This window comes from Puma concolor, chromosome E4 (genome assembly GCF_028749965.1).
Source record: "Puma concolor isolate L17-30 chromosome E4, mPumCon1.1.hap2, whole genome shotgun sequence".
Classification (NCBI taxonomy): Eukaryota; Metazoa; Chordata; class Mammalia; order Carnivora; family Felidae; genus Puma; species Puma concolor.
The window spans coordinates 8,652,830-8,680,462 of record NC_141683.1 but is presented as its reverse complement, the minus strand read 5'-3'; the positions used below and the strand labels follow the sequence as shown (position 1 = coordinate 8,680,462).

Below are 27,633 nucleotides of genomic sequence, written 5' to 3'. Positions count from 1 at the left end.
AAGCATTAGGCACCGCTGGGCAAAGTCTTTAACTTTTTTTTTTTTTTTTTCCACGTTTTTATTTATTTTTGGGACAGAGAGAGACAGAGCATGAACGGGGGAGGGGCAGAGAGAGAGGGAGACACAGAATCGGAAACAGGCTCCAGGCTCCGAGCCATCAGCCCAGAGCCCGACGCGGGGCTCGAACTCACGGACCGCGAGATCGTGACCTGGCTGAAGTCGGACGCTTAACCGACTGCGCCACCCAGGCGCCCCTTTTTTTTCTTTTTAATGTTTGTTTATTTGAGAGAGAGAGAGAGAGAGAGACAGACCGAGTACGAGCCGGGGAGGGGCAGAGAGAGAGGGAGACACAGAATCTGAGACAGGCTCCAGGCTCCGCGCTGTCAGCACAGAGCCCGACGCGGGGCTCAAACTCACAAACCGTGAGATCATGACCTGAGCCAAAGTCGGGCGCTTAACCGACTGAGCCACCCAGGCGTCCCAGTCTTTAACTGTTCTGAACCATTCGGAACTATCCGAACTACTCAGAATAGTTTCTGAATCCATACAAATGGGATAACGTTACCTATCTTGGTATTTTTTTGAGGATTAAGTAAAAACAAAACGTGACGTCTGGCACATACTAAGTGCTAAAGAGATTGCTACTATGTTAAGCCGTCGTCATTATGATTATTAACGGAGATTCATCTCCTTAAGGTCATACTGGGTACTGTTGTTAGCGATGGGCTAGAACTGGAGGGGAGCAGGTATTAATTCCACTCAGCGCTCTGAAACCGCCGTCTCCCCCTAGTGGAAGCCTATTAATTTGTTTGTTTTTGAACTCGGAAGGGTTCGGCCAAAGGCACACCTGTTTCCAGACGGGGCTCTATGAAATAAATGCTTCATTTTGTTTCTCCGTCAGAAACGGGGCCCTAGTCCACGTAGGGGATACGTCTAGAGAGCATTTGTTCTAACTTTCTGGAGCTAACACACACCTGCCCAAGTAGCCGGGCTGATGTACTCCCACTATCCTGGAGCTCCTAAGACGGTCCCAGCTGCTGCTGGAAGGATTTTTAGATGCATTATTTATTTGAACACCTGCCTGACAGAGCTCAGTCTAGGAAGGGAGGGGACACTGGGACACCCAGGGATTCCTTCCCGATACAGTTGCATTTGCTGGTCTCTATTCAGCCTGTGGCCATTGAAGGGCCTTCCTCCTCCCCAAGTCTGGTTCTGACCGCACCACGCACCAGGTGGATAAAAGTCTTCAAAGAAAACACAACACACGCCGCTTAAAAAAAAAAAAAAAAAAAGTTTATTTATTTATTTTGAGAGAGAGAGGAAGACCGGGTGAGCACAAGCAGGGGTGGGGGGCAGAGAAAGAAGGACAGAGAGAATCCCAAGCAGGCTCCGTAATGTCAGCGCACAGCCCAACGCGGGGCTCGAACCCACGAACCGCGAGATCGTGACCTGTGTCCCTCAAATCAAGAGCCGGGTGCTTAACTGACGGAGCCACCCGTGTGGCCCCCGTGCCATGTTCTTAAACAGAGGCTCTCAAGTCATCCAAGAACCCGAAGCCAATGCCATGCCAAAGTGCGGCAGACACAGAGCACCCTGCCCTGGCAGCTATTAACACATCAGTCGCTCTCAGCTGTCCTCCCCATGGTGGCACACTTAGTTCCAAAGGTGGTATCGCTTCCATTATTTTTACTGGAAGGAAAACTGAGACACAGCAAGAGCTGCTACACGACTGTCACCCCCTTTCCCGTTTTCCTGCCTTTATTTCTATGGTTCGCCTGAAGCGCAAGAACCATTCTTCCCTTCCGCCGACTTCAAATCTACCCATTTCCTTTTTTTTTTTTAATTTTTCTTTTAACTTTTATTCATTTTTGAGAGACAGAGAGAGACACAGTGTGACTGTGGGAGGGGCAGAGAGCAAGGAAGACACAGACAAAGCAGGGTCCAGGCTCTGAGCTGTCGGCACAGAGCCCGACGCGGGGCTCGAACTCACGGACCGCGAGATCACGACCTGAGCCGAAGTCGGACGCTCAACCGACCAAGCCCCCCAAGGGCCCCAAACCTACCCATTTTTCAACCCCGAGCTCCAGCTCCCTTCCCCGACCAGCCATGTCCCACCATCACCACCACCACCCTGGACCCGAACTGCTGTCTGCCTCCAAAACTGAATATTGCCCGTATTATCACATTTAATATTTGAACTATGTTCCGCATTGAGCCGTCACAGCTGCAGTGTCTTTAGGTCTTGTAAGAAAGGAATTGCATATGTTTTCCTTAACTGTTTGTAACTCGGCACCAGGCACGCGGGGGGTGATGAACGCCAGTCTGAAGGCTGACTGAAAGGCCCTCGCCAAGCCATGCAGCAATCTGCCATTATAAAAATGTTCGCAGGAAAAATTCTTGCTGCCAGCGCACGGGGTTGGTTCACCAGGTCGTGCTTTCTCTGCACACTCCGCCTTGGGCTAAATTGCCTAATTTTTCAATATTTAGTCTTCCCATTCTGTTCAAGGGGGTAAGGATCTTATTATTTATTTAACTCACAGGAGTCTTAAGCGACCGACTTGTTTATGGAAGGTTGGGAGATCCCAGAATGAATGATGCCGCGTTTAGTGCAGAGTGCAGCCGCCTTACGCAGACCAGTGGGCGGTGTGTTCAGAGTCCTGCGCAGAGAAACACCACTTGGCAGTCACCACACACACCGTTGTCATGTGATCTGGAAACATCTCGCTGGCATAACTCATACGCAGAATGTCTTTCTATGTAATGACCCAAATATGCCAGTCACGTGCCTCTGAGAAGCAAGTAAGATTCCAGAGAACTGCAGTTTTGTTATACCCCCCCCCAGCCCCCCAACTCCCAAGTAATCTCTCTGCCTTGGAGTTGGACCCTCTGAACGGCGGCCTTCAAAGTCTGTGTGGAGTCTGCCTCTGTGTGTAGTCATCTCAGGGTCATGAGGAAAGGAGCCTGGTATACAAAGGGCCCTGGTAGGTAGGGTGAGTGAAGGTCCCAAGATACAGATTTTTAACCGACTGACAGAATTTATGCTTCGAGGGGAAAAGCGTATCCCGACCAGGATTTCTGAGTCAGAGGAACAGACTCCGATAATCCACAGGCTTTCAATCCAGCCTCTTGCTTTGAAGGCCTGGGCCAGTGAAGCAAAAGTAGACATACCTACGTTTAACTCACCCACTCATCAAGTACCTCCTGGGATCCAGGTGTTATTTAGACACTAGAAAAGAGCAAGTTAAATAAGGTCTCCACCCAGGGTGACGTTCCCCATCCGTCACCGGGAGACATGGAAAGATCCCACAGCAACACAACTGGAGGAGGTTCCTGGACAACTCAAGAACGCACCGGACTCCTGTTGCTGAGAACCCAAAGTCAACTGACCCTCAGGAGCACGGGGTCTCCCCAAGGCTCCGTGAACAACCAACCGCAAGGCAAACACACACCAACAAAAATTCCCTGATTATAATCGGGCCTCTGCAGGACCCAGAGGTCTGTCATCAGAACCGCCCAAGATCCCGTCACCATTTTTCACTGTTTCTGCTGAAAGAGATTTAAGAAATGCGAGGCTGGGAAGGTGCACACAACTTAGAAAAATCATTTCGTGAAAGAGTCATCGCTGGAGAAGTCCAATTCAAAGTCCTATTCAAAGTCCTATTCATCCGTTCACTCACTCCACTATTCAACAGTCAACATCTCTTGAGCAGCTCCACGTGCAGAGAGAGGTGAGAGCTGGTGTCTTGGGAAACACGGGGATGGGCGGCACGGTCCCAGCTCTCGAGGAACTTACAAAATCAATCGGGGAATCACAAGCCTCATTTTACAGAGGAGTAAACAGTGGCATGGAGAGTTCAGGGATGTATTTTAAATTTTTCATCCCACAACCAAGTCATCCTGTAAGGTCATCATAAAGATGAAAAAGCACTGGGCTAGAAGGCAGGACCATTCTCCTCGTCCCTAGTCGGAGCCCCCAGTTCAGGCTTACGGGGCAGATGCCCCTCCCTGGGGTTTCAATTTCCTCATCTCCACAACGAGGAGATAATTCTTTAGAGTGGGTCCCTCCAGCTCTAAGATTCCATGACTCGAACACATATGACCAATAATGTTTGGGAGTTAGAATCTCTCGGGGAGGGGATTTTAATGACAATGGTTACTCCGCTGATGTAAAGTCCTCCCGAAAGGAATATGGGAGCCATTCCATCCCATTGACATGGCTGTATTTTTTCTTAGAAGGTGCGTAGCCCTAGGTGGGATACGTTCTCTTCTGTGGACTTTCTACCTGGTATTCTGCCATCTTAGCAACAGTGGCAGAGAAAGCTGGATCCCTTCCCTACATCTCCCTGCAGCCCCTGCTAATTGCCTATAACACAGGGTAATAAGTGTTTGCAAGAGCTATGTTGCCCCCTGTAAGAATAACTGCTCCAAAGATAATGTAACCAGTCTATGTGCGATGTGACAAATGGGGACTTGGACTACGTGTAAAGAACTCTTAATTAAAGGTTTAATAGACAGTGAGAGGACTGAACTAGATCATATGCAAGGTCTCTTCCAGCTTTAGATTTTTATATTATATTACTATGAATTCATGGAAGATATTGCAAAAGATCCCTTTATGTTGAGTTCACCAGTGCCTCTGAAACGTTAACCCAAATCATTTATATCCCATTGACTACATTGTATATTATTATGTGTTATCTCCAAAAAAGGAGAATAAAAGTCAGCGTGGAAGAACCTCCAAGTGGATTTTTAAAAACAGACTGTTTAATAATTTCATTACATTTCCGACCCTCCCCAGAGGTTTTCTCTGAACTTGGGGGGGACGTCTCCAAAACTGCCAATCGGCTGGCCATTTTGCAACACGGGAGCTATAAAATCATATATGTGGAGATCTAAATGATGGAGAGATTTCTACTTAATTTTTCCCTTCCTGCTCCCACGTATCAGTTGTCCTTAAAACTCATTTTTTTGTTTTTGTTTTTTCAGTGGTAGACACACAGGTGGTTCTTATTTCAGGCGGTTCCAAAGGTTCTGCTATTCAAAGATTAATGAATAAAAGGAGCCTTGTAAATAGATTTGCATGATAATGGTGATAATGCTCTCCGCTGCCTTCTGTGCTTACTTGGATCTGTGTGCCCCTGAAAACGCTTCCCTCCCCCCCCCCCCCAGGCACCGGTCCCCTGGCCCCTCTTTCCCGCCACCTGACTCCACTCGCTCAGTCTTAGGCAGACAAAAGTGAGTCGGGAATTGGGCAGCTGCACAGAGAGCAGGGAGAGGAGAGGAAGAAAGCAGAGAAGAGAGATGGAGACAGACAGACAGACAGACAGACAGAAGCAGAGTAGAGACTAAAATGCCATGGGGCGCCTGGATAGCTCAGTAGGTTAAGAGTCCCACTCCGGCTCAGGTCACGATCTCACGGTTCCTGGGTTTGAGCCCGCATCAGCCTGGAGCCTGCTTCTGAGTCTGTGTCTCCCTCTCTCTCTCTCTCTCCTCTCCCCTGCTCACACTCTTGTCTTTCTCTCTCTCAAAAATAAATGAACATTGAAAAAAATAAAATAAAATGCCTAATGCGCTTTAGGCTAGGAAGGTTTCTGCAGAATGAACAGAGAAAAAAAATACCAGACTTCCAGACTTCCACCGTCTTCGGCAAACAATACCTTCAAACTTCCCTTCTGCTTATGGCATCTGCTGCCCAGCACTATTATAGCCTCCCCCCTACATTTTATTTTCACCACATGCTTGACGACCTCACGTAGCATCTTTTTGTCTCAAATCCGTAACTGCTCTAGAACCACACATATGTCAAGGCCCAGGTGTAACCTGTTTCAGAGAGTTGGGTCTAGGAGCAAAAGCTATAGATCTGGCTTTTATCCGTCTCTGTAGAGGGACAAGTTCAAAGGGCTCTTCCTTGAAGGCTTTGCCGGAAACCTACCCCTCTCTGAAAACCAACAGTTTCTCCCTGGGGGCTCAGTACCAGCTATTAAGCCATGAGGTCATGGTGCCTCAGGTTCTAGACTTCCCTGAGCCTCCCTCCATGTCCTCTCTCCACGCTTGGGGGGGGTGGGGGGGGGGGGCCTGCCTGTGTTCCTCTCACCCCCCAACCCACTGTGTGGTCTCTAAGCCAGTGTGAGGATGATGAATTGGGTAGGGAATGTCATTCTGGAGGAATGCCACGAAGACGCCCCAGCAAAGTGGATTAAGACAGAAAGCAAAAGTCAGTCCCTGCGGCAGGGGAGGATGGGGGAAGAACCGAGCACCTAGGCCTGGCGATCCAGATGATCCAGATGGAGACTCCCAACGGCGGGAAGATGCTAAGCCATCAGGGCCCACACACCAGGCCAGCCCCTCGCCTTCCTTTGTCTCCCAAGACCTGCATGTGTTTTCCCTCATTTGAACGGAGCCCTGAGCGCTGGAAGCCGGGCTGACCCTCTGCCTCTCATGTTGATTAACATCCCGCGGGGGCACACGGTGCTCCCCGCCCCCCCTCCCTTCCTCTGCGCCTTCTGATATCAAACCGGGAAAAGGGAATCTAAAAATAAAGCCGGGGCCAGAGTGTGTACCACTCGATTGGGCTCCTGTGCTCACAGATCTGCTTATTTTGGCCTATCTCTCCCCAGCGATAAGGCTGCTAACAGCCTGTTATCAGCCAGTTGGTGAAAATGTGCTCCAGCCTGATTAGGCCTCAGTCTTTGCCAAGGTTATAAACAGCCGTTATCGTTTTCCCGAACAGAATAATCCGGACAGTATCAGCTCAGAAACATATGGGCCACACAGAGAAGATAGCCGCTGACGGACACTTCATTTTAATTGTAACGAGTGGGTAGCAGCAGCCGGCAGACAGCAGACAGAGAGCCCCCGATTGGCGGCCGGGCTGTTGTTTTTTTTTTTTTTTTTAAATCCCTTCCTCCTTCCCTGGTTTCCGACGCCTAAACCGCTTTGATATTCTGGGTGGCATAATGAACCGGACCCTACCCCAGATGCTACCAGTCACCAAGCATGACCCTCCCCGAAAAGGCAGATGGGACCTTTCTGATTCTCTCATGGAAAAGAAAAGGAAAAAGAAAAAAGAAAAAAAAGCAAAAAGGGGAACAAGGGGAGAACTCGTGCAGCGCTCTCTGCTCTTCAGCCCCCAGTTCAACTTCAATAACCTGTCTGCTCACCCCACCCTGATCTCATCCCCACGGCCGTGCATCTTCGGGGATCCCACCCGGGGCCCTCAGCACGAGTGGGGGGATATTTGTAATGGAGCGTGTATGCAATTCCCTCCAACTTCCCACACCCGGACGCACATCAACCGCGAGGACGCTGGCAGGGGACAAGCCTCTGCTTGCGGGGACCTTGTGTCCCGAAAGCAATTTCCCCAATCTGGTTTCTCCCCATGCTCTTTCCTGGCAGACTTGTTCCTCAGGCTTGTCACAGGAGTCAACTACCTGGAGCCGTGGAGGGGAGGGAGGGGACAGAGCGCAAAGAGAATAGCAAAGGTCAAAGTTCCGCCGAAAGCGTTCATCCCCTCTCTGCCTCCGGGTCCGCAGGCGTCTCTCGGTGGCTGACAGCGCGGCCCCGGGTCGAGGCGGTTGGCCCCTGGCCAACGGCCACCCTGTCTTTTCACGGGATGCCATTTCCCCTCAGGCGTCAGCAGAAGCGAGTGGAAGGAAGGGGGCTGAAGAACAGGGAGGAAGGGTGATGGCAAGAGGGGGCGCCTCCCCGCACCCAGCAGCAGGCGCGGTCTGCCATCACTGCCCAGCCACACAGGCTCCCACCTGGTGGCCCAGATGCGGCAGCGAGAGCAGTTGGGGTTCCGAGGAAGAGAAGCACGGGCGCCCCCACCTTGGACTCAACTGTCGCTGTTCACGCTTCTGCTCAACAACAGAAGACGTTAAGCACCTTCAACTTGAGCCTGTCTTTTTTCTCCTTCCCTTCTCCCAACTTTGGCCCTTAAACCCTTTCCCCGTCGAAGGCGGCACCTGCCAAGGCCGGCCGGCGCACACACTCCGTGAATTCAACAGCACTGGAGGAGTCTCCCGTTTAAACTCAACTTGTGGGGGCCTTCTAACAAGGACGAAAGCGGAGAACTGAAACAAGAAAAAGGAAAGAGGATAAGTGAGCCCAGAAGTTCCTCCCTACCCACAACGGTGCCTCTCCTCTGACATCAGTTTCTCATTCTGCAGAGAGAGGATGATATCGCTTTGCCCGGGGAAGAAACAGTAACAACAGCTAATATTTCCCGAGCACAGGTGCACAGGCCGGGCACAAGCCAAAGCATCCTGTACGCGCTTGCTGATTTAATCCTCAGAATGATTCTATGATTCACGCCCAGGTGACCAGCTCCCAGCTGCATCTACGCAATGCCAGCGTCTCCTGGGTCCCCAGGAGCTCACACCCAGGGTACACCCTTTCCTGGAGCGGCCCCCTCATCTCTCTTCCTCCACATGCACTCCTCCACAGATTTACAGGGGGCTCATGAGAAGCCCACCTCCAGACTGACCAACTGCTCTGGCCCCCGAGACTTCTGGTATTTCAGTGTCGATGCCTGTAATAATGCCAAATTCAAAAGAAAGAGAGAGAGAATTCTGCTGCCAGCTGAAATGAGCCTGAGGCACATTTTGGTTTTAATTCTTTTTTTTTTTTTTTCATGGCTTTTCAACACCTGCTCTCGCTCTTCCGCTCGCCCTCCAAAACGTGGCTTAGGGTGCCTTGCGGTATCACCGCGAGACTGGCCAGCAGATCCGTGCAAGACTCTGCAGTGGGTGGTCTGTGTGCAGTGTCTTGGTGGTCTTCAGCTCAGTCCCCCCGGACCAAGTTTCAAGGTCACAATGGTCTTCCCCTAGTTGCCACCGGAATCTGAAAATATCCGGGAAACGTGAGAATCCCCCTCGGAACCCACGAGCGGGCTCAGAGGCAGTTTATTCAACTTCAAGTGGTCCCCCCCACCCTTTTTTCTATTTTTGTTTCCTTATTCTTTCTGTTTCACTGGACCCTGCTTTGTTCTGCTACAGTTTGGGGCTATCAAGCCTGCAGGATTTCCTGCAACAAGCAGCTGGACCTATCTCTCCGGTGGGTCTGCTTCCCATTTCGTCCACGGCCCTCTTTTCGCCTGAGAAGCGTCCACTTCCGTAGAAAGCAAGCCAGTCCTCTCCCAGTCAGCAACGGAGGTAGATGGAGCCTTCGGGGTAGTGGATGTGGACGAAGGGGCCACAAAAAGTGGGCTGGGCCGCCGCCGTCTTGTCTCTGCTCAGTTGCCAGCGTGACGGAGCGTGTCCCGCCTTCTCAAGAGCATGTGTGGCCCCACTGCCGTTGCCCACTCTCTCGGGTGTCCCCGCGGCTGTGAGCACCTGAAGGACCAGGGCCCCGTCTTCCTCCAGTCGGTATGCCCGGCACACAAGTACGGAACGCGGCATACAGGAAGCACTCAACAAATTGCGGCTGAAGCGAGGAAAAGATCCAGGTCGAACCTGCGGAGGTGGGTGTTCGAGGCCAAGTTTTTCGGAGACAGCCTTGATTCAACACCTGGCCCCCCCCCCCCAACTCTGCCGTGGCCTCAGTTTCTCCATCTCTCAAATGAGGATAAAGTACGTGTGCCAGAGATTTGTTGCAACTGTGTATGTTACCAGCACTTAGGGGCACCTGGGTGGCTCCGTCAGTTGTGTGCCAGGCTCCTGATTTCGCCTCGGGTCATGACCGCACGGTTCACAAGTTCGAGCCCTGCCTCGGGCTCTGCACTGTCGGTACTCGGGATATGCTCTCTCCCTGCCCCTCCCCCACTCGTTCTCCCCCCCCAACTCTCTGTCTCCCCGTCAAAATAAGTAAACTTAAAAAACAAAACAAAACACTGCAACCAAAAATAATAGGCGGACTTTCTAGATACCGATTTGCAGAGCGGCGCCTGGTGGCTCAGCCAGTGAAGCATCAGACTCTTGGTTTCAGGCTCAGGGAGTGACCTTGCGGTTCAGGAGTTCGGGTCCCGCCTCGGGCTCCGCGCCCACCGTGAGGCGCCTGCTCGGGGGCAAATGCACTTTTAAAATAGAAAGCCCTGGGCCCATTTAGAAAACGGTGTCCTGATAAGCAGTCCTGTTTCTGAACGTGCGTCCCTCGCTCCCCGACACCCGCCCCTTACCCAGCCGCTCTGGTGGCCGTCCCGCTCCGACCAAAGAAAAGGCCGCATCCGGGCACCCGGGTTCCAACCCCTGTCGCGCCAGAACTCCGAAGGGCCCCCCCCCCCCTCCCCCGCGTCGCTCGGCCTCCGCGGCTTCTGCGGCCCGGGCTTGGCCGCGGTCGCTCCGCGTCGCCTGGCCGCAGGCCGGCGAGGAGACGGCGTGACCTCCCGGACGGGGACGCGTGGGGGGAAAGCGAGGCCAGATGTCACGTCCGCTGCCAAGTCTCGCGCCGGCGACGCCCTTCCGAGTCCGGCACCGGGCGGACCCGGCGCGGGGCCTCCCTTCGGGACGTCCTTCCCGCGGTCCCTGCCGGACATCGCCCCCCGCCCCCGCCCGGCCCAGCCCCGGCCCCCCTCACCCACAGAAGCCCCCCCCACCCCGGCCCCCAACTTCTCCTCGGCTCCCACCACCCCCCCCCCACAACGCTTCTGGGTCTGGAGCCTCGTAACCCATTTGCCCTCCCCGGGGGGCCCGGCGGCTCGGGGTCCCGGGCCCAGAACCGCGCTTTCCTTGCTGCCCCCGCCGGGAAGAGGGACCCAATTCCCAGACAGCTCTGCTGGGCGAGCATCGAGGCCTCTCGGGAGCCCGGAGGACGGCGTCTGTGCTCCCGTGCACGCGCACGCACACCCGCTCGCACACACACACTCTCGCGTGCACACTCCCTGTCTCTCACACACACACATACACTGTCTCTCACACATTCACATTCCCCCCCACACACACACTCACACGCACACTGTCACACACATACTCTCACACACTCACACGCTCACACACACACGGCCTCACACACACATTCCCCCCCACACTCACACTCTCACACGCACACTCCCCCTCACACACACTCACACCCCCCACTCTCGCACACACACTCGCACACTCCCTCACACACATACACTCTCACACGCTCACACACACACACACACGGTCTCACACACACATCCCCCCACACTCGCACTCCCACACACATACACTCTCACACACTCACACCCCCCCACTGGCACATACACTCGCACACTCCCTCTCACACACTCTCACACATGCTCTCACATTCACCCCCCCACACACATGCACACTCCCCCTCACAATCTCACACACTCTCACATGCACACTCACACACGCTCACACACATTCCCCCACACTCACACTCTCCCTCACACACATACACTCTCACACACACTCACATCCCCCCACACTCTCGCACACTCTCACACACACATTCCCCCCATACACACTCCCTCTCACACGCACACACACACTGTCTCTGATGCACACTCACACACATGCTCTCACACACACATTCCCTCCCACACTCACACACACTCTCACACACATTTCCCCCCCATACTCTCGCACACACTCACATGCACACACTCCACATGCAGACTCCCTCTCACACACACACTGTCTCACACACTCACATTCCCCCCACACTCTCGCACTCTCACATGCACACTCCCTCACAGATACTGTCTCACACGCTCTCTCACACACACACACACACACACACACACACACATTCCCCCACACACACTCACACACCCTCACATGCACACTCCCTCTCACACGCTCTCACCATATGCTCTGCCTCTCACACACTCACATTCCCCACACACATACACACTCCCTCTCACACACACAGTCTCACACACACATTCTTACACATTCACATTGTCACACACGGTCCCACACACTCACGCTCCCTCACACGCAGTCTCTCACACATACGCTCTCACACTCACCCCCCCACTCATACTCTTACACACATTCACACGCACTGCCACATACGCACACACACAATCTCTCACACACGATTACGCACATTCCCACACTCCTGGTCTCTCACGCTCGCGCCCACACCCGCTCACACCCCCGCGAGGGTGGCCGTCCCGTCAGCCCCAGCGCGGCTCTCCTCTGTCCCGTGTCGGTCACGGTCCCCACCCCCCACCCCACCCCCGGCGGGAACCGTGCCAAACAGCACGACAGCTCGTTCCGGCGGCAGGGCACGAGAAACCCGGGGACACCGGGGCCCGGGCTTCAGGTCACAGCCGCTGCCTCCGCTAGTCAGAGTCCCGCCCTCCGGCCGGCGGGGCTGGGGTCGGAAAGCCCGGCGTCCCCCGCAACACTCACGGACGTCCCCGACACTCGCCGTCCCCTGTCGTCCCTGCTCGTTCCCTCTCGGCCTCCCCCGAGGAGTCCGCAGCCCCCCCCCCCCCCCCCGGGACCCAACGCGGCAGGTGGCGAGCCGGCCGAGGACGACTCCGCCGGGGAAGTTGGCTGTGACTGGGGTTCTTGTCTTCTTCGGTGGCCCCTTTGCCCCGGTTGAGGGTTTTCCTAAGACTGCCAGCCGCCACCTCCCCCGCGGTCCCTGGAAGCAGGACTGAGGACGCCAGGGCTGAACGGGACCCGAGCAAGACCCTCCCCCGTCTTCGCCAGGAGTGCTTCCGGGGGGGAGGGCTGTGTGCACCTGACTCCGTGAGTTTGCGCCTCGGGGTTCTCATCACGATTTACATCAGAGGCCGCACGCGGTGTTCCACTCCGTAAAGCGCAGACGCCATCGTTTGTAGGCGTGGCCCGCAGCCCACCAACGAGGGGGGCCAAGCACGTCCTCCAATGGCCAAGTTCAAAGACCCGCACATTGCGCGTGAGACTCCAGAGCAGCCATACACGACGAGTGCCCACACGGGCATGGCTCTTGGTTTAAAAACTCAAGAAGGTGGATCACGGTCTAAGGAAACCACCGGAACTACAGGGCTGATGGTGAACAAAGCTTTTGATTTGCCAGGAGGATCACCAGAGGTGTCTCACCAAGAGCCCCCCGCCTTCCAACCGCACGATCTGCCTTCCAACCATATAATTCACATCCAGCTTATCAGAAAAACATTTAGTGCCTAAAGCGAGTTATACCATATTTGTTAAGGATGTCACACATCTTCGCAAAGAAAACCTCTGATCCGCCTCTAGGGTAGGGCCCAATGACCTATAAAGACGGCAAGAAGAGGAGAAAAGATATATTGCCTTGTGGCTAACATCCCCCGCCATCCAAGGCCACAGAGACCAAAAAGAACAGCGGCTGCACAAAATAACAGAATCAAGACACCTTCAAGCTACCCCTCACTAAGTCACAAGTGTCTAGAATTTTTAAAAAGAAGACAAAAAAAAAAAAAAAACCCACAGAATTCCAAAACGCAGGCAAAATAAAACGAAAGGCCTATTATAACTTACTGTCTTTCGAAAACATAATATCCTAATTATTCTGTAAATGTCATGGCCATTAGGCAAATTAACACGAAATCCCAGATCAAAGTGCCATTCACACATAGATACTTACATAACATTAGGTGGCTGAAGGTGAACAGGTGCTATAAACAGCTTCTTTGAATGTTTTTAATGTGTCCGCTAGTAAAACCTTCTGAAGAGGTTAAAAAAATTCTAGAGCACAAATTGAAAATTAAAGGCCAGTTGATGGTACCTCAAAATTAAGCATGTCAAGTGAGAAAATTATAATCAACGTGTCTCTGTACTTCTGAACCCCTTCACCGCGAAGGCACATAATACAAACACGTGTATGTTTATGCACACAGGATTCTGCATGTGCATAGGAAAAGTCAAAGAGGCTAACACATATGAGTGGTTAATCATAAGAGACTACGGAGAGAATCTGCAATCCAGACTGATAAATGGATATACTCGCAAACACATGCCCTCAGACCCACGCAAGTAAACAGAACATGTCCTGTTATAGAGTCAGGTGATCCTGAAAGATCATATGTAACATTTTCTTTATTACTTATTTATTTTAATTTTATTTTTTAAGTGTTTATTTATTTTTGAGAGAGAGAGAGATAGAGAGAGAGAGAGAGAGAACACAAGCAGGGAAGGGGCAGAGGGAGAGACAGGGAGACTCAGAATCCGAAGCAGGCTCCAGGGTCTGAGCTATCAGCGCAGAGCCTCATGCGGGGCTCAAACCCACCAACCATGAGATTGTGACCTGAGCGGAAGTCAGACACTTAACCATGAGCCACCCAGGTGCTCCTATTTATTTTTATTTTAGAGAGAGAGACAGAGAGAGAGAAAACAGGCACGAGCGGGGATGAGAGCAGAAGGAGAGCGAGAGTCCCAAGCAGGCTTCACGCTCAGTGCAGAGCCCGACGCGGGGCTCAATCCCATGATCCTGGGATCATGACCGGAGCCAAAATCAAGAGTCGGACGCTCAGTCGACTAAGCCACCCGGGCGCCCCTCTATGTAACATTTTATAGACTGAGTTATGTTATATTCTTTGGGTAACACTATTTAAGAGAGGTTCATAGCCAGACATCTCTGAAAGTAATCCTATAATTTACCATATCTGGTAACTATAGTTCTTGTAATTATCAGACAGAACCCATATTATTTACTGTATTATTTACAGTAAAAACATTTTTTCCAAGACACATTCTAACATTGTATAAATGATTGCTTCGTAACAGGGGATGATTATGCCTCCAGGGGGCATCTGGCAACGTCTGGAGACATCTTTGGTTGTCCCGGTGGAGTGATGGGGATGCTGGCAACCATGGTAAAGAACAGAGATGCCGCTGACCCTCGTACAACGCACGGCACAGTCCCCACAACAAAGAATCTCCTGGCCTAAAAAGTCAATAGTGCAGAGACTGAGAAACCAGGATGCAGATTTTCATAAACATTACAAAATTCCTCAAGTCATGTCCCTGAAAGGCCTTTAAGAAAGAAAACACGAGGGGCGCCTGGGTGGCTCAGTCGGTTGAGTGTCGGACTTCAGCTCAGGTCATGATCTCACAGTCCGTGGGTTTGACTCTGTGCTGACAGCTCAGAGCCTGGATCCTGCTTCGGATTCTGTGTCTCCCTCTCTCTCTGAACCTCACCTGCTCATGCTCTGTCTGTCTCTCTCTCTCTCTCTCTCAAAACTAAATAAATATTAAATTAAAAAAAATTTTTTTAAAGAGAAATAAAACATGAGAAGTTGAAAGCCATAAAAGAGAACTCTTTTTAGTAACATTTCGATTATTTGCATATATAGCTGCTTGCGGGGGGGGGGGGAGATGCCACCATATATTACTTCAGCTAAAATATGCTCTGAAAACCCACCACCCATACTCACATGAGAGCCATACACTGAAAAATTCTGGGAAATCAACAAGGAGTTGACAAAAAACACCCCAAGCCGTCCTTCAGTGAACAGAGGAGTGTGTCCCGACCAACGGTGTTAAAATCAAATAAAGTAAGATATAATGAAAGCCAACTTTTTAGCCAGCGAAGAATAAACACATCTGGTATTTAGAGTCCTACACGTGTGTATCCATCCAATTCTATAGCATCAGAGCTCTGACGCCCAGTAATATAATAATATTATTTTTGAGATCAGTTAAGGTATAAAATGTGCGTACTCTCAGTCTTTAATATTAATAAGTCTTGTAACTAGCGGTTTCTCGTAGCCCCGAATTCTTGAGCACAACTAGAAAGGGCACTTATCCTGAAAAATCTAATAAATTTACAGTTTTATATACTTCCTTCAATTGTAAAAGTCTTGTTCAATAAACTTTAAAATGCCACTATAGAGCAATAACACAGACAGTATAAACCCAGCCCTGGGAAAGCTGTGCAACCAGAAATTGTTCCCCTTTCTGCTAGAGCAATAAAGTTTTATATGTTTGAACTGACTGTAAAAAGGTTTGAATGTTGGCAACTGGGGAATAATCTGTCTTCTTTATAGTTATTATCATATTTCCCACAAGACCCCTTGGTCTGTGTCAATCCTTCTTGTATATGACACCTTTGTACTGTCAGCGAAAGCAAGACTACTTTACTTTTTTTTTTTTTAACTATAGGACTTGTATCTGTTTTCCTTCAGATTACAGCTAACAGGAATAAATTATTTCTGACAAGCATCTATTGCAGTATTTTACCAAATAAAGCTGCTTGTGAGCTGCTTTTCCAAGAGCTAGGGGGGAGCCTCCTCCCCTTCCCTCCTCTCTTTCTCTCAGCTGATTCAAATGCAATTCAGGGATGGTTACATTGGAGGAAATGCCAATAAAAAGAGATTTGTAGGAAAGTTGCCCTGAATGCTGGAGCCCACCGTAACAAGGTGGTGCGGTCCTCGTGGGTGCCGTTGGGTCTGTGTGGAGAAGAAGTTTAGGAAAGGTGGGAGGACGAGCCATCTCTTTTTCTTCCCAACCTGTCTCAGGTCTGAGAGTGTCTGTGCTTCTTGGTTCAGACAGAAAGCCGAGTCCAGCCAGCCCGAGTGGCTGTGACCAGCAGGAGGGACGTCCAAGTTGTCACGTGGAGGCTTGGGCTCTTGGCCAACAGGTCACTGCCACTGGAATGAGCTTAGGCTCATGATAATCAGCAAAGACATTGTGTGTGTGTGTGTGTGTGTGTGTGTGTGTGTGTGTGTCTGAATATCATGTGTGTGTGTATGTGTGTGCCTGCATGTCTGTGTGTCTATTTGTGTGTGTGTCTGGGTGTCTGTATGAGTCTTTCTCCCTCCCCCAATCTCACTAAAAAGTCAGAGAGGAACGAGGATATGCGCAAACACAAAGTTTTTCAAAATCAGATGACATTGTGTGGTTGGACGTCAATGGAACTGGCCCGGTTAAGTAAATTATGTCTGCACTCTGGAATAGACGGAGTCCCTCCGAGAGACCACGAGAACAGGATGGTCAGTCACTTGAACACAGGTGCATACATATTGGCATATACGCATGCAAGATATACTCATGGGAGTGCACACACTCACCCTCAAACACAACTCAGCCAACTCCAAATGAACAGTCAACTCAAATGTGGAAGTTCTGGGGTAGGAGGGTGAATGCCCAACGAAATCTGTAAACCTAGCAACTCTGCCAAAAGGAGGTCGTGCACGTGAAATTGAGTAGATACACTGGCCTCTTGGTGACCCTGGAAAAACATGGAGCTTGTGAGCACATTCAAGTTCGTGAATGTGAATCCACGACGTCCTCTTACGTTCCCCCTCGCGATCCCCATCTCCACGAACGTTCAGACAACATTATCATGTGCCCTCCTGGCCCCGTTCGAACGGCAAACATTCTTACCTGTGTACAGACAACACGAACAAGTCTCGTGATGGTAGTTACCTCACAGGACCAGGAACAAGGAACACCACGCTCCCTCCCACTGCCCTTCCCCCGGAACCGCTACAAACGAGACTTTTTAACAAAGGTGTAGGCGCACGCATCTCAACGACCCGCCTACAGGAAAACCATGGTTCCACAATACTGGTTCTTTATTCTCTCCAAAATGGGTTTCCTGATGGAGGTGAAAAGCTCTTGGGTTTGGGTCATATGTCACAGGGGCATTAACAAAAAGGACAATAGGTGCACTTTTTAAAATCAGGGGCCTAGGACACAGACGTAGGAAAGGGCACAAGTGACAAGTGGGTAGCTCGGTGGAACAATATGAAATGCCTTACAAATGTGCACATCATCCTTGGGCAGGACCATGCTAATCTTCCCTGTATTGTTCTCATTTTTCATATGCGCAGCTGAAGTGAGTGCATAGGCTGCATTTAAAATGCTCTTACGTGGTGGCAGATGGCCAGCTTCAGGACCAGTAAGTAAACCACCCCCAGAGTGGAGCAGCAAAGGGAACTCCCAAAGGGTAAGGTATATACCACAGGCATCTAATTTATGGAAGGTATTTAGGAAATGCAGATTCCTTGACCAGCTGTGAACGCAGGGCCTGTGAATCTGCATTGTATCAAAAGCCGAGGTTATTCTGCAGGATCACTGATCTTGCCTGCTGAGGTCCACCGGCCATTCCCCCCGGAATCACGTTCCCTTTTACAAATACGAAGGGCCTCAGTACACACCCTACTGACATAGCAGGTGGTGAAATTCAAAGCAGTGTGCACCATGCTGTTTGAGACAGAAATGAAAGGGATCTAGAAAAACAGTGTCCAGGGGTGCCTGGGGTGCTCAGTCGGTTAAGCGTCCGACTTCAGCTCAGGCCGTGATCTCACGGTTCGTGAGTTCAAGCCCCGCGTCGGGCTCTGTGCCAAGAGCTCGGAGCCCGGAGCCTGCTTCGGATTCCGAGTCTCCCTCTCTGTCTGCTCCTTCCCAGCTCATGCTCTGTGTCTCAAAAAATAAATAAACATTAAAAAAGAAAAAGAAAAATAGTGTCCTGGAAGCCTTGCCTTGTTCTGCCTTTCCCCTGAATTCTGGTCTCCATCCATACCCTTCCCGTTCTGTGCATCCAACTGGGGTCTGGATGCCGAGAGGCAGAGATCTCCTGAAAAGGTCACGAATTGGAGCTCTCCCCTACCTTTATTATTGTTGTTGTTGTTGTAAATTTCAACAACCCCCCCCCCCCAGGGATTTGTACCTCACTGGGTCCTAAAATACACCCTGCCTCCTGAACCCAAACGTAGCTGGCTGTTATAGGAACACAGTTGAAGAAATATCCTGGGGTCTGGTGCTGGTGTTCTTCAGCTTATAGATTCCATCCAAATTTGATTATATGCTAGGGAACTCTCGCAAGATACAAATGGAGCAAACAAGGCAGACCAGCGGGCATCAGGCATTATTGCTGGTACCACTGCTTCTCAACAATCCTGATTCCCGCTGATGCTACTACGGCGGGGACCACAAAGTTCTGGAGCCTGCCGGGTGTCAGGCACCCATCTAAAGTCTTCAGATGCACCAGCACATTTCACCCTCAGTGCTACTCTTACCCCAATGCACCAATGATATTATTCACCGAGAGACAAGATGCTGTCACAGGTTGGGACTATTCTCCATGTACATCTAGCATTCATTCCTGTTCTATTCAAGGCTGCACGTAAGGGTGTCTAGGCATATGCAGAAGCCAAGGGCAGGAAGAGAATTTTTCTCTTAAAAGCTGGCAAGAAGCTGAGGAAATAACCAGAGAGGCTATACGCTAGGGGCCTTGGGACGTCAGATAAGGCTTCTTTCTAGAAGGAACTTGGGAGTCTGGTGAGGGAGCCTGGAAATGGGCAGAAGACAGCTATATATGACAGCATTCCAGGGAAATAGCTGAGAAGTGATTGGGGCAGAGGCTGGTGTAATGCCAATGATAAGAAAAGAAAATACATATACAGTACACATCCCTTTTCTCAAGAAAATTGTAATATCCTTCATCAGACAAGATACCCTCACACAGAACAATCAGAAAATATCAGAAACTGTAAATAGCCAGCCGGTGCATACAGTGGCACAAATCTGAGGAATCAAGAGAAAGGAGACTTCAACACAAGCTGTGGTTTCTGAAGGGCGGACAGAGACACACGCAGAGGACAAACAGGAGACAGCATCCCAGGAGGAGCCGTGGGAGGCAAGACAACCAACCTGCCTGGCGGATCTGGACCCAGGAGCGAGGACAAGATCCTGATGAAAAGGACGCAGGCAGGTAAGCCCGGCCCCTCACCTGGCCGACCTCAGACGTGGAACAGAGTCAAGGCCGCGGCACAGCCTGCCAGCAAACCTAGGCCCTCCTGCTCCTGTGGGAATACTAACAACCTCGGAAATCAACATGACAATAAAAACATAAAATCCCCAGGATGGGGACCCTCTTAGCACAGATAGGCATGGTGGCATGCACTCATACACAGCAGGTGGATCTCAGAGGATGCGGTCGGGCTGAGGAACACCCTAGATGGAAAGGCTCCGGGGAAAAATCCAACAGCTGCTGGAGGTGGGCTCGGTGCTTCAACAGGAAGCCCTTTCCAAACGAAATCAAGGCCAATGATGGACATTCACTAGGAGTCCTTCTCACTCCAAAATTCAGTGGTTCTGTGAAACCTCTGCACAGGAGAGGGGGGAATACCCCAACTCTTAGATGACTCTAGTCTCCTGGGTCCCCCCGACCCAGTGCCAACAATATAAACATCCAACCGGGGCGGTGTCCTTGACCGTGTGACCATCACTGTAACATCAGATGAGAACAGCACTGCTTGAGGTGAAAACATGTGAAGCTGCCGGCTTGAAAACATTATTTCTTGGGTGAAGTTCTTCACCTCATCACTTAATACACGTTTATTGTTTTGTTACTAACAACAGAAGTAATGGTAATACTTTGGTATCAGCATAATGTTTTATAGCCTAACAATACTTTCATAAGTGTGATTGTGTTTACTTTTTTTGTAAGTTTTTTTAAATTCATTTTGAGAGAGAGAGAGAGAGAGAGAGAGTGCACAAGCAGGGGAAGGGTAGAGAAAGACAGAGAGAGACTCCCAAGCAGGCTCCGCACTGTCAGCTTGGAGCCCGATGTGGGGCTCGAACCCACGAACTGTGAGATCATGACCCAAGCTGAAACCAAGAGATGCTTAACTGACTGAGTGACCCAGGCACCCCTATATTTTCTCTTTTTAAAAAAAAAAAAAGTGTGTTTATTTAATTATTTAGACAAAGAGAGACAGAGAGAGAAGGAGAGAGAGAGAATCCCAAGCAGGTCAGCCAGGTCCGACACAGGGCTTGATCCCACAAACTGCGAGATCATGACCCGAGCTGAAATCACAAGCCGGACGCTTAACCAACTGAGCCACCCAAGTGCCCCTGTTGACTCTTGCTAATAAATGTATCCATGTTATAGGTGAAGACCCTAACACCCAAAGAGGGTAAATGACTCACTCAAGGCCACAGAGCAGGTAACGGCCAGGGTTACACGGGGGCCACATCAACTGAGTCCTCATAATTTACTAAATGCTTGTCATATGTAAGAGATGGGGCTGACCTCGACTAGGATGCAAAAGTGGGTGGGAAAGGTCACAGGAACCCAGTGCGAAGGACAAGCACCTTGAACCCTGAAACTGACCACCCTGTGGTTCATTTCACACCACCCCGCCTACCTGGCTGCGTCCCTCCCATCAGCCCAGCGGATGCAGGGTCCCCCTGACCCGCTCACCCTACGGCAGGCACTGAAATTGGCAAGGATATAATAAAGATGACCCTCTCTGCTCCCCTCCTCCCTCCTTACAGCAAAGCCACCGCATTCTGGTCAGTGGGGCAAACAAACAGCTAGGCCCTGGCTACACAAAGTACCAGGGAATCTTTGGTGGGGGAGGGGGTTCCCCAGGGGCGCCCAGTAACACGAATTTCCATCTCTCCCAAGTAATCGAAGCGCTCCCCATCGGCCTCCGCTGGAGAAACCAACAGAGCCCCCCCCCAGCCCCCCTACCCCAGCAACCGGGGCACATGCTCCCCGCGGCCACAGGGATCCCGAGCCCCTCAGGAGCTGCCGAGGCTTTCTCATGTGCCGGCTGCTCATCCAGCGTCATTAAGGACACGCCGGTCTCCACCGCTTCCCCGCCTGAAGAAAAGCCACCCACGGGCTCCCCGCAGAGGGACACGCGAGAAGCCCCCGGAACCCACAAAGGGAAGCCAGCGTGCCGAGGGTTAAGCGCACCCTGTAATAAGCATCTCTGTTCCGGCGTGTTGCGAAAGCCCATTACCTCCCGCCACATTACCTCATTCATTTCTTATATGCGGATGGTTTATTTTCCCATGAGCACCCTGGCTCTCAGTATTAAGTCCCCTCCTTCGCCTCTATTTCTCTATCCATCACATTTAACACTCTGACAGTAACAGTCTATAATGTTTCTATTCTACAAAACCGCTCTGTCAACTCCGGGCTTCCAGAGCAGCAACTGAGGAAAATAAATAACATCAACGCCAGGGACGACAGCATCGCGGCTCCCTTTCTGCTGGGCTTTTTTTATTTTATATTATTCTACAAAGGGAGAGAAAAAAAATTTTTTTTAAATAATAAATAAATAAATAAATAAATAAATAAATAAATAAATAAAGGGGGCGGCGGGGGGCGGTGGAAGCAAAGAAGAGAAGAATTTCCTTCGCATCCAATAGACGCTCAACAGACCTGAAGGGACAGTCACGGCATTTCCCTTTCAGACAAAGAAGTGATTTCCCCTCTCTCTTCTCGAATCCCCTGACCACCTCCCCCCCTTTCCCTTTCCACGGTGGTTTACAAAAGGACTGATATTTACTGCATTCCCTCTACCTGCCCCCGGAGAGGCAGAGCAACATAGAGCCGAGAGAGTACGAGGCACCCCGTGCACGGTGCAGGGTGATTCATAAATTCTTGTCATCTTTTCTGGAGCAAGAAGGGGGTGGAGGCAGGCCAGTGGCCCACAACATTTGTGAGGGGGAGTGGAAGGGGGGAGACACCCAGGGAACAGCAACTCTGGAACCCAAGAGGAGGCAGAAAAGGCAAGGAAACATGAACTCCTGAGAAATAAGCCACTCGGGAAAGCTGCCTCGTCTCCATATTCCGGGGGTGTCCCAAAGCTGTGTTTATTTTCATCCTCCAGGATGTACATCGTTTAAAAACGTGTTATATTTCCATCTAGCTTCTTTAAAAGACCTCCAGATAGCTGGGCGGATGGATACTCTTGAAGATAATTTGGCTTCCTCTTCATGACCCAAATCGTTCATCATTATGAATGCCAATTACCACCCAGACCCACTGCTGGATGGGAGTCTGCCTGTCTGTTGTACATAAACTCCATCTGCTGGGCTGCGTAAGTTCTCTCCTCTCCTTCGTAGTTTTACTGCCTCCCGCAGTAGCCTTTTCTTCAAAGGCAGGACAGTGTTACAGTCAAGAGCATGGCCGCGGTACCAGATCATGGAAGCCAAGACCAACTCTGGGCCGTGGAACCCCGTTTCTGATCCCCTCCAGGCTCTGGCCTCCCCTGTGAAATGGAGACAAGTATGGTGGTTTGAAGGCTACCCGAGTTAAGACTTGCAAGCGTTTAAGACAATGTCTACCGTTAGCAAAGGTCAGCTGATCTCAGTAAATATGAGTGATTACCATGCCTGCATCCTGGCAGGAGCTAGAAAACGGGACAGCAACACGGTTCGAATCATGTTTGAAATAAGAGTAAAGAGGTCTTGGGTGGTGGCCGGTGGGCACTCTGATGAGTCAACTGGCACAGGCCGGAGTGCATGGTGCCTTTATGGTGGCCACGTGGAGGCCTTCTACGCTAACGCCCTGGCTCCAGACGGCTGAGGCTGCCAACACTGAGTTCGGAAAGGTGAGATGTCACTCTAGAGAGACTCGTTCGGGATAAGGAAAGAACAAGGAGACAGGAGACCACGCTGGAAAAACAACCGAAGGAAGGCCTTTCACCGAACACTGCCAAACACAATCCTGCCATTCCTTCTCTTCAACGGGAGTAAGAGGTACGATGTATAAAAGTGCTTTGAGTGGTATTAAATGCTCCGCGCCTTACTGTCTTTACCAACGGGACCATCGTTATTACTCAACTTCGCACCCTAGAGCTGTTAAAAAGCACTGCTAACCCTAAAGGCGTTCAGAAGTGGGAGTCTGGTTTTTCCTCGACTGCTACCCAAGGGGCCACGGGATTTCTTTTTTCCATCTCTGTCTGTGGGGGGAATGGAGCAAAGGGCAGGCTCAGGGCCCAACCCTCTTGACGATGGGTACCCTGGGGATTCACGCACATCGACTCCCCAGACTTGCTCCCCACCAAGGGAAGGTCAGACTCCAGCATGTCTAAGGCTCTTGCCACAAAGCTTCAGAATAATGCCTGCATTCCAACCGAAGGGGCAAATGGGAAAAAAAAAAAAAAAAAAAGTCAAGACCAAAAGGGATACAGCATGTCTGATGCCCAGAGGCAAGGAAGGACTGGTTCCCGAGTCTTCATTTCTTGTCTGGTTCAATTCCAAATATCACCAACAATCTAACTTACAGAGGCAAAGATCACTTCTGCTTCTATGACTTTTTATTTGGGGGTTGGGAGAGTAGACGTAAAGACCATAATCAGACTTAAGTGACATTATTTCATTATTTTAAATGATGACATTTCATTAGTGCTGCTTATAGTATTCCCTGACACTTTAATTTTTCTATTTTGGTGACAGAAAGGCAAAGGTGACCTCACAGCACCAAAGATATCCCCTAGGGAAAGAGGGAGCTGAGCCTTTCATACAATTTCTTTCCAACAAATTAACACTGAGTATGCCTATGTATAAAGAAAGCACTGGAGGGGAAAATACATAGGTAGGTGCAGTTCCTGCATTCAAAAGTTGATAATTTAGTGAAGAAAGAGGGACATATGAACAACTGACTAAAATTAGGAGTTGAATAATTAGAAAATACATGCTAATTAAAGCTACAGGCGTTTTGTCCTAGGAACATGGCAGAAGGGGTGATTACTTTGAATGCCAGTCTTAGGAGAGCTTTCAGATTTTCACAGAAACAGAGATATTTGGGCGGCTGCAGAACTTTCCACTGTTAAGGGCTCAGCTGACATAGTCATTCAACCTATATTCAAACCCCTACTCTGCCAATGCCAACCTGGGTAATCTGGGCAAGTAATTTAAGGCCTCTAAGCTCAGTCTGCTAGTCAATAGAGCGGGGACAATGATAGTATATACGTGCTAGGCTTTACAGAGAGGGCAAACTAAAAGAATGAACATAACACCGTGCATGATATGCAACCCCTAAATGAAGATTAGCTATTATTAATAGAACACTTCTCCAACCCTTATGAAGTAGGTGACATTACCATCTCCACGTTCACTATGGAGATAACAGACATGAGAGATTTCAGGTCAATGTCACACAGTAGATGGGAGGATTCTGGACACCAAAATCAAAGTTCTTTCTCACTATGTTTTATTCTTATTCAAGAAACTCTGTCTCCTCCCAGAAAGGAGGTGCAAGATCTAGAAGGCAAAGTCTCAGAAATCACCAGAAAATAGAGCATGATTCTAGCAGATCACACATGGTCTCTAGTGAGACGAAGTCACATGAAGGTCAGATACACAGCCACTAGGAAAATCAACAACACACAGAAGTGATCACAGTATTCTATGAAACTGAAAGGTCTAACACAATCCGAAATGAACAAAACTCTACCAGGCATTCAAATTCCCTCCCCTTCCTAATTTCCTTGTTCTTATTAGTGCCAAGCCCATTCTCCCAGGTAACACCTTGAACACAGATACAGAGATAAAGAGATGGACGAACTCAGAGTCTAGTTCAAACTTGTGCAGGATGCACAATCCTGGCAAAGACTCATTTCCCACAACAACATGATAATGGGCATCTTATGACCATGCCCTCTGGCTATTTGGGGGCACTTGTAATTGTTAAATAGCTCTTCACTGTGCTAAGTAAACTCCCATCTCAAACTTTTTGTGGAATCCAAATGAATCAGTGAATTAAATGATTCAACCATTCTTTCCATCTATCTATTTTTGAGAGACAGAGAGAGGCAGAGCACAAGCAGGGGAGGGGCAGAGAGAGAAGGAGACACAGAATCTGAAGCAAGGCTCCAGGCTCTGAGCTGTCAGCACAGAGCCTGATGCAGGACTCAAACTCTCAAACCATGAGATCATGACCCAAGCTGAAGTCGAACGCTTAACCGACTGAGCCACTCAGGCGCCCCTCAGCCATTCTTGACCCCTACCTTTCTTTCCCTCAACCTCCATATCTAGATGGTCACCACACACTCTTAATCTTTCTTTCCCAACAGGCTGAGACTATTCATTCCCAAAATACCACTCATTTACCCAGACCCCAGGTCCTCTTGTCTCCTGGGTGACTTCTGTGCCTTCAATCTGTCTTCAGTCTAGTATACATCCTGCACACTTTTATCAGAATAAAAGTCCTTAACTCTGGTTTTAGTAGATGTCATCTGTGCTTAAACATCCACAGGGTCTCCACTTCTTGCCTGAACCCCTCTGCTAGACATTCAATGCCACACCATACCTACCACTTTACCTATTACATCCTATTTCTCACACTTCCCAATATGCATCTTCCAACTTGGTTGAAGCAACCATTTCATAGGACAGTCCCACAAGGAGACCATGCACAGAGAAGCACGTGTAAGTTTTATGTAGCATCTCTAGGGCCGTATAACCACTCATGGATGAGCTAGGGCTCACTCCTCAGACTCCCTGTCTAGGGCTCTCTCAAAGTCCATCAAAATACGATATAGCACTAAAGTTGCCTATCTCTAGAGAATGTTGGGACCAGTGGATAAGATGGTACCCATGGGACGCCCTAGTTCATACACTGAATGATTATGGAGCACTTAATAAATGTTCAAGCCTGTTGTAAAAAAAATGGAAGAAGGATATAAACAGGCATTAACCTCAAAGTACTTATGGTACAGTGGGAAAATAAACATATAAAAAATAAAATTACAAAGACTAGGTAATATAAGTTAAAATGAAGGAATATATAAGGCAAAGTGAATACAAAGAAGAAGGAATATCCAGGACTGAATCAGAGTACTCAGAAAAGGTCTCTGCTAGGGTTTCAATAATTAGCTGTAGTTTACTTTACGGATGGCAGGTACAGGGATTCCTGGTGGGAGAGACAACCTTCAAAGGTATGGGGGAAAAAGTGGCAAGTTTTAGGTATTGTAGGTGACTCCACATATTTGTAACCTACAGTGATCTAGACGAAAATGGTAGGAACTAACCCTGGTGAGGTAGACAAGGGCTAGATCTCAAGGCTAATGGACCTACGCCAAGTCTTCGGGGCAGACATCATCCTGCAGATTTCCATGTTGTGTCTATGATACATACATACTCGATGATGATCAGATTCCAGGCATACTACAGAGGGTGGGCCCAGAGAAATGCACGATTCCCAGCAGACTACTGAGCTACTTTTCTTCCACTCTCTCGGCTTTTCTTGTAAAAGCAAAAATCCCCTCTGGATTTCTTTCAGTTAGCACAAACGGGTACCAAGGTAGGTCTTTCATAAAAGTGAAGTGGCTCAATGAGGGTTTTTGAAAAGTGAACCTGCACCTCCCTGTTCCTCAGCAGGCACCCAAGGGAATAGCAGGGCCACCCAAAGGATCCGGTGAAAGCTGCCTGTGTGATGTCTCCTCCCTTCCTCGGCAGTGAGTATGAACAACAGCGTTGGTTCAGAGACGCCTCCTCCTATAACTCCAAGCCAGATCTGTCCTGGATGTTTACCTCTGCCATGTAACAGTGGTCTCTACCCAACATCCTCCCTCCTCCGCAGACACAGAGGTCCCAGGGAAGGCCCCACTCACAAAGGCACCCCTCTTGGGATTAGCACAGTTGGGCCAAGGCTCACCAAAGCCATGCGCTCTGGTGGAAAGAACCCAACCTGGGTTTAGTCTTAGCTCTACAACTTACTAACTCTATGACCTTGTGTCCTTTACTTAACCTCTCTGTGCCTCAGTTCCCTGATGTGAAATGAGAACCAAATAAAAACACCCACCCCATTCCTTCACATTCACAGCTGTTGTGAAGATGAGGAAAGTGAATGCTCCTGAAACTTTTTTTGATTTTAATATTTATTATTTTTAAATAGGTACTGTGTTTACAAGATAAAAAAAAAAATACCTCTACGATACGCGTGTGATTGATTCCCACATGCTGCAGGGTCTTGCTCCCGCCCTTGGCTCCGTTCCCTCATCCCCCTCTCCCACCGGGCTTCTACAGGTAACCATTTTAATTC

General features: G+C 49.8%; 1 protein-coding gene, 1 long non-coding RNA gene and 1 other non-coding gene across 6 annotated transcripts in view; all 3 read right to left on the bottom strand.

The window, feature by feature from the left end:
* Positions 1–27,633, bottom strand: part of PBX1 (PBX homeobox 1) — a 298,333-nt gene that overhangs the window by 141,603 nt on the left and 129,097 nt on the right. The window lies entirely within an intron of this gene.
* On the bottom strand, positions 8,637–10,199 carry LOC147572447 (uncharacterized). Its single transcript, XR_015245769.1, has 3 exons — positions 10,115–10,199; positions 9,866–9,993; positions 8,637–9,452 (listed from the first exon to the last, which is right to left on the bottom strand). It is a non-coding gene; the product is annotated as an uncharacterized LOC147572447 (long non-coding RNA).
* On the bottom strand, positions 17,583–17,687 carry LOC112864857 (U6 spliceosomal RNA). Its single transcript, XR_003224015.2, has one exon. It is a non-coding gene; the product is annotated as a U6 spliceosomal RNA (small nuclear RNA).